This window comes from Pinus tabuliformis, chromosome 8, assembly GCF_031772625.1.
Source record: "Pinus tabuliformis cultivar Carrire ecotype Pingquan chromosome 8, CPIR1, whole genome shotgun sequence".
NCBI lineage: Eukaryota > Viridiplantae > Streptophyta > Pinopsida > Pinales > Pinaceae > Pinus > Pinus tabuliformis.
This window is the reverse complement of record NC_142294.1, coordinates 116,909,876-116,917,918: the sequence shown is the minus strand read 5'-3', so window position 1 is coordinate 116,917,918 and position 8,043 is coordinate 116,909,876.

The following is an 8,043-nucleotide window of genomic DNA, read 5'->3' as shown; positions in this document are numbered from 1 at the left end:
ATAAAAATATCAGCTGCCATAAATAAGCCGACCCACATGGAGTTTGGCCCTAGTTGCCAATTTAACAAGATGTCTAAAGTCATATCACTGGTATCCGATAAAGAAAGGAATTGAAGAGTGGTTGGACAGAAAGATTCACGAGTTCGCGGCGCAAGAAAACAAGGATCCGTGATTATCGAAGGAAGAGTGGTTAGATTGCTACTTATATACGGAAATCCATGAAATTTTCTTTGCATCCTTCCTCTCTGAGTTGTATGAGTGGATTGCAAAGCTAGTAGATAGTCAAGGAAGGTGTAGGCTCGACAAACCTATTGTGTGGACTCCAGAATTGGTGCACAGACTGGAAGAATCAGAAGATAAGATCTCGCGTGCCATCGATCACTGGCTAGATTAGATCATAGGAGGGCTCATCACCGAATTCGCGGTAGATACTTCAGTCAGCTATAGCGAGGCAGAACGAAACTTCCTTAAGGGACCGCAAGGTAAGTATGTTAAATCTTTGAATAATTGGATTAAAATGCTACTGTGTGAAAATCGGGTTATGCAAATAAATTGATGTTTGGGGCTACGCGGAGTTGGATGATCTATAGAAACGAAGGTAGCACAAAACTTAAACTAGCCCCTTGATATCACCCCCACGAGGGCATGAATAAGAGCTCACGAAGGTTTCACCAAGAAGTGCGATCAATATAGTAAAGTAGAGAATTCCACGCATATTGCCCCCGCCCACACCACCACCAATTTCACCATCTTCATCCCTAACTTCGGCCATACCACTTTCGCCACCACCGTAAAGCAATATAGCCAGTGCGATAAAGCTGCCAGTGTTCAAGGGAGTAGGGAATGAAGATATCGGGCCAATTTTGGTTCGTGGTAAAACCAGTATGGGAAGCACAGGGTGTCACAGATGAAAATATAAAGAAGGAAACGTTAGTCAGTGCTTTGCAGGATCACGCGCTTAATTGGTACATTAAACATTCCAATGAAAATATGAATGCGGGGATAGTGGATATCCAGATTGTGCTAAACAAAGAATTTAGCAGGCCTAAATCAGAGGCACAATCGATCATTAGATTCAAGGAAATCACCATGCTACCAGGCGAAACCCTGTGGGAGTTGGATCAAAGACTGAAGTGCAAAATTAGCGAAGCAAACATGACCTTAACAGACGGTCAACACTGCGAATGGTTTGTAGCCTCGTTAACACCACATCTATGGAACGCGCTGTCGCAATAAAGGCTAACCACTTAGGCTGAAGCTTTGGAGGTCGCGATGAGATTGCACGAGACTTCGATACAAGATCCAAACCTGGGATTGCAACAGAATCGCACGCAGTTGAAGAGCTTGTGCCTTGAGATGCAAAGTTTGAAACAAGACAGGACAACTCGCCCAGAAGCGCACGAAGAGGTTGTGTGTAAAGTGCAAAGGCGAGGGACATGACAAGGACCATTTTCCAGTCTTCACGAATTACCTCGTGGGAGGAGGACCAATGCCTTTGAGACCGAAGGCACAATTAGGACCGAGCATGACATGTGCACTATGGTGTGCGATTTTTCAGATAGGAGGGAAGCACATTACATATAGCTGCCATCTATTACAGAAGTATACGCAGAATGCCCAACAGTTGTTATGTAATTTCTGCAGGTTAGTAGGCCATGATGAGTGCACCTGTAGAAGTTATGAATTGATGATGGATCATACTCCTACCTACAGAGTTTAGGCTAAAACACGGCCCCTCAATCAAAATGAAAGAATGGCGTGCACTAGATTTCAGGGGCGCAGACGAGCCAAGGAGGAATGGGACCAGGAAGAGGTCGCGACCAACTGCTATGTTACAATTGCGGAGGACCAGGGCATTATGCCCGTGATTGTACAAATACAACGAGATCATCATGCTTATATTGTACGCAGTTTGATCATGAGACGGAGGATTTTCCCACGTTGATAGCGAGGTTGTGCGATAAAGAAGCACTCCAACCTCCCCCGAATTAGAACCTGCAAATGATGAGGTCTGAGCGGTACGAGGAAGACCCAAATATAAATATCGTGCTCTGGAGTGGTATCGTGATAGGGGATGACATGGGAAAGCAACCCGAAGAAAGTACCTGGGTTCACAAGGCTCCGACGAAGGAACCTGAATTTGATCTGAAGTGTGCTAAAGAGACATTCATGGAAGCTAAGAAGAGCTTCACGGATGCCTCTACTTTAGGAAGTAAACACAGACTGGAACCAGAAATGGACCCATCGATACTCAATACATTCTTGGAGACATGCATGAAGCTGCTGTGCGATAGAAAGGCTATGAAGGGGCTGCAAGAACTCATAACTAGATGTGCTGGGACCGCGCTAGGAGAACTGCGCATAGTCTAGAAACTTGGGAAGCACATGACGTGAACAGGAAGGGAGATGAGATTGACCGCGCAGATCAGGGAATATGAAATGGATCAAGTGATTCTGGATCTAGGATTGGACGTGAATGTCCTGCCAAAGTAGACATGGGAGCGCATGGGTAGGCCTGTGCTGCAATGGTCTCCTATCCAACTGCGAATGGAAAACCATCAGAAGATCCTACCTATGGGGAGACTGCAGGGAATCATAGTAGATATTGAAGGAGCGAGCGCACTTGTAGATTTCAAAGTGATAGAGATTGTTGATGATAGCAATCCCTATCCCGCGCTACTGGAAATAGATTGGGCCACTGACATGAATGGAGTGATAAATCTAAAGAAGCGCAAGATGATTTTTGAGAAAAAATCACTGCACGTAGTGGTACCTTTAGACCCCGCGAAAGGATCGTGCTACACAGAGCCAGTGCATGACTACGATAGCGACGATGATTTAGACTCTATCTACAAGATAACTACACTGGGTTAATCCAACAGTGGATGGTAGGATTTCATGGGAGCGTGAAAGCTCTTGCACCTCAGATTCGAACGAGGAAATATAACGATGGCAGAACCGGTTACACGAGGTAACCACACTTAACTCTAACATGATGACAAGGTCACTGTGCTGCATGGAAACAGAGGTAAGAGATATGCCTATGTACAATGGTTTGATCAAGGTGGATGATTTCCTGAACAAATTTGAAAGAGAAGTACTAGAATAGCAGCATTTCGATGCTTTGAAATGGGTACTACACGCTACGCCCGCAAGGTGGTGGGGTATGCACCAGCAGAGTTTTGAGGACTGGCGTGAATGCAGAAGGATGATGCGCCTATGATTTTGGAAGCCTCAGATGCAGAGAAAAGCCAAGTATGATGGACGAAACAGCTTGCGCGCCCACCTTTCCAGATGGGTACAAGCGTTTGGTGCGCAACTTGCACGAAGGCACACCGTCCACACAGTAGGAAACACGATTGGTAAGCAGGAGCGGGCAAGACAATGGCATGAACAACCCCTCCATTTGAGACCAGGAAGTATGGTAAGACCGAGTGCGCAAAAGCATATTCACGCAAAAGCTTTTGACAAAGTACGCGAAGCATTAAACGCGGTCCACCATGTGAAACGAACTGACTGGGACATGTGCATACCTGCAGTACTATGGGCTTATAGGAAATGAAAGAAATTGACAGGACAAACACCTTTCCGGTTAGTTTATGGCGTGGAAGTTGTCATGCCGATGGAGTATATTGTACCTAGTCTGCGCATAGCAATGCTCACAGGTATGATGGACCATGAAGCTCTGGAAGAAAGGCTCATGCAGAACTTGAGGAGGAACGGTTCTTGGCTGATTTTCATCAGTAGGTACAATAGTAGCATGAAAAGGCCTGGCACGATCACCATATTAAGTTGCGCACCTTAAAGGTAAATGACTTAGTGCTCCCGTATGACAGTAAGTTTGAAAAATCCCCGGTGTTATAGACATTTTTGGGCACTGCAACCCCAATCATAAATGTCCATAAAATAAGGGCTCCTAATTCCCTAAAGGTGTTGTTCCAACCCCTAAAAGAACAAGGTCAACTGATTACATCATCTCCCTTAAGTTCTCCATGAAAAACTACTCAGAACTGGTCAAAACTGGATCATTTCACTTGCTCCATGGCTAGGGTGCGATGCATCTCACCTTGTACACACGGGAAGTGCGTTGCATTTCAAAAAGCCCTTCTATGGGGTGCGATGGACGAGAAAAGATAAGTGGAGTAGACAGTTTGCGAGGTGGATGATCATGGAATCTTCCAGAAACTTCTCTTGTGACACTTGCCTCTCAGAATTGCCCAAGGATGAGTAAGAGATCAATGAGATCTCCAAGTGGAATCAAGAACTATCAGAGAGAAGACACTAATCAAAAACCTAGAGCTGACTCACACCTCTGCAAATATCTATATATAGATCTCTCATCTCAAAGATCCAGGGGTGAGAGAGGCTGGAATTTTGCATCTTGTAAGGAATTGCTGTTGGTTTCTTGAGGCAACATCATAGTGTTGGGTGATCTAACCTTTACATGAGGTGAAGAAGGGCTTACTTGCTGAGAGGATGATGCTGGGTCAGAACAACTGGTTGTAACTCTCTTGGCTCTTTCTTGATTATCAATAAAGCTATTCAAGTTTTCCTCCATACTCTTGTGTAATTTATGTTTTGTGCATTTGTATGGTCAATTTACATCTGATCCTAGATTGTTTATGATAATAGATCCATGTTCTCGTATAGTGTTATGCTGCTTTGATTCTACAGGTACTCTGTGAAGCTGGGTATACAAGAAAGCAAGTAGCAAAGGACTATCAGAAGAGAGAGGAATCAAACAAGGAACCAAGCGCAAGACAGAGGTTGGTCTCCTTTATTCTTCTCTCATCTATCTTTCATAAAGGAAAACGAAAGTAGTTTTACTTTGTTTGTTTCTAAGGTAGCTACCCGCCTTAGTGGGATTAGCAGTTCTGCATAGACACTTTTCCCTGTAACAAAATGGTGACTCCGCTGGGGAGCGACTAGGTTGTTTGTTTATCTACATTTGTTTACTTTATAAACTTACAGACGGAGCCTGAAGTTGAGCTAGGTAGCCTTCGAACTGCATTTGCTATGAAAATGCAAAGTAGATAAATGTCGCTTCAGTCAATCTCCGGGTTTTGTTTATGAATTAAACAACTAATTTACAAACTCTCTAATTGCCCTTGTGGTGGCTCTAGTAACCTCCTTGGATCTACCCCTCTGATTGATTTACTGATTACCACTTGTGGTGAGCTCCAGTATTGTAGCAATAATGCTACAACTCCTGGGGCTTCCTGTCTCTTAATTTTATCAACCCGGTAGTTCGTACAAACTTGGAAGCGACGGTGCTGTATGCACAAGTACTAGCTCTTGTCGCAGCTGTCACTTGGTCAGCTGGCACAAGTCCGCTAGGGCTCAAGCCAACTTCTATAGGCTCACAGAAGAAGCTTTATCAATGATGGACGAAAGCTAGCTCAAAGAAGACTAATCTACTTGGCAAAAATGAACTGAAAGCAAATCAAAACATGGAAACCCTAGGAAACCCTAATTTAACTAGTCTAACCTCTATGATGAAAAGAATGTGAAGGAAACTTCTACCAATGATGCCATTACTTCTAATAAGTGAAAATGCATGAATCTAATCTACTTGCAGCTTAAAAGATATGTTTTTGTATTTTTTCTTTAAGTGGATGGAGTGATTGTGATTTTGTGCTTATTAGGGTTTGGTTGTGCAGATGTGATGCGGAAGGAAGGAAAGCTTGGGAAAGGTTGGGGAGGCTAGGAGAGGTCCCCATAGATCCTTAGCATCAGTCCACAGAGGTTCCTCACGTTCAGAGGCTCAGCAACCGAGTGAGTGGCCTCCTACAGGATGTCTACAGGGGATTCTACAGGAAACGTAGGGGTTTCTACAGGAAGTCTACAAATTGCTACAGGATGACCTACCGTGGGTGTTTGAAGTGATGGAGGAGTGATGGAATGGTAGGGGGAGATGTGTAAGGTAGGAATAAGGCTGGTGATGGCTCGGGAGTGGAGAAGTAGGATGGAGAACGAGTGTATGAAGTGGGTTGATGGATGGAAGGTTATAACAACAAAATGTCTAAAGAATGAAGTTACGTGAGGAATGGAGGAGTTTGGGAGATAACAGAGCGTAACAGAGGTCAAGAATGTGGTTGTATGCGCGATCAAGACGAAGAAGAAGGTAATAGAATGATGAAAAGCAGTGTAAATGAAACAAATGGCTTATGACTGTCACCAAGATGAAAATTCATTAACCTAAGCTACCTGAACTCAATGAACAGCAGTATAAAGCGTGTAGAGGAATGTGCATGAAGCGGTGATGAAGGTGTATGGTGCAAGAGTGAAGTGCATGGAAAGATCTATCATAACCGAGACTATGTTGCAGCATGTATAAAGTGAAGAACTGCGTATTTTTGTGGCTGGTATAGGTTGCACTCCAATCTCCAAATAGAGATGGCAGTGGAGACTTCCTCAACCTTTTTTGCTGGAGCTCCAATGATTATATCTATCCTCCTATCAAACTGAAGCAACTGAAAGCAAATCACCATAAACTAGTCCTATCTATGCTCATGAAAACGACTAAATTACCAAACTGTGAATTCGAATTGCATGTGAAAATAAACAAACTCAAAGTGCTGGAACGAAATGCAAACACATTACAACACTGAGGAGATCTATTGCTCTCAGGTTGGGCCCTAACCTGAGAGCTATAGCTCCTTGAGAAAACTCAGAACTAGATCAAAATCTGCCTTCTTTATTCATAATCTGATGTCATGCCAAATTGGCTTACAAAAAGAACTACACCGAGCTGTGCTCAAAAATTACAATAGTAATGCGAAAGTTTCAACAACCTATCAAAGGCTACGGCCTCCATACTTATGCAAAAATGATCATCCAACAGGTGTCCTTGATTTTAGGAGCTCGGCTGTCCAACTAAAGTTTAACTGCTGATCCTGTAGGACAGTCATAACTACTATTCCTGTAGAACAGTTATAACTATTGTTCCTGTAGAACAGCTGGCTGCTTCTAAGCTCGGTGGGGAGATGGATTGGAGCTTGGAGCTATGGTGGGAATCACGAGGAGGGTCCCAAGACTGTGGACATCCTCTCCTAAAAACCAGCAGTGCCACCTCATTGTCTCCTTTCCTCCTTTTTCGTTGTCTTTTTCTCCCTTTTAATGCAAAAACCTGAAATCATAATGCATTAGTCACGTAGATAAAATGTCTACCCTTCTTCCTACAAACAACACGAATAAACTAAGAAATGCATGCATAAGCAATAAAAAGTGAATGGTTTGAGCAAAACAAGCAGGCCAAATGAGCCCAAATTATACCAAAAATTGGGGCTCATCATCACCCCCCAGCTAAACTATTTGCTCATCCTTGAGCAACTTAGTCCAAGTCCTCATCTTTCATTGCTTTCACTGCTTCTCTTGCATCCCAAGGCTCTGTGGTAGGGTCCTCCCTGTAGATGTGAAACCTTGCTTTTCTGTTTACCTCTTCCCATTGTTGACTGTCATCTTCCTTTGTATTTCCTTCAGTCAATCCTAGCAATAGCGGTGGGCTGAGTTTAAGGCCAATCCAGCTGGCCTGGAGGCTTTGCATGGACTTCTTGTAAAGGTCAACCCTTGCCAAAGCTTCTCTCATCCGGATGGGGGTATGGTACTCTCGGATTTTCAAGCTGTGGGCCATGGTATTCCATCTGCGTGCACAAGCCTGGGCAGCACTTTCTCCCAACAACCTTTCCATGTCTTCAAAGTGAGCTATGGCCTGGGCTTGTTGGTCCATAAACCTCAAGGAAGCTGTGGGATCCGTAGCCAACTGTTGGTGGGTTGAGATGAGTGCCACCGGGTCCTCTAGTTCCGGCCTAATGAACAGTGGTTCGATCACTTCTCGGTTCATGACCGATTTTGCTTCAGCTGCTCTTTGATCTTCATGGTTTAACCATGAGGCGAGGGCCATCAATTGCATATCACCCAAGGCAATGTTGGGATCCCATGAGACTTCATTAGGCAAAGCCAAGTTGTGGAGGTAAAACTCTGCCAATTTGGCTTTGTCTTCTGCCGAACTAGTAGTGCATAATTCAGAAAATTGTTGTGGGT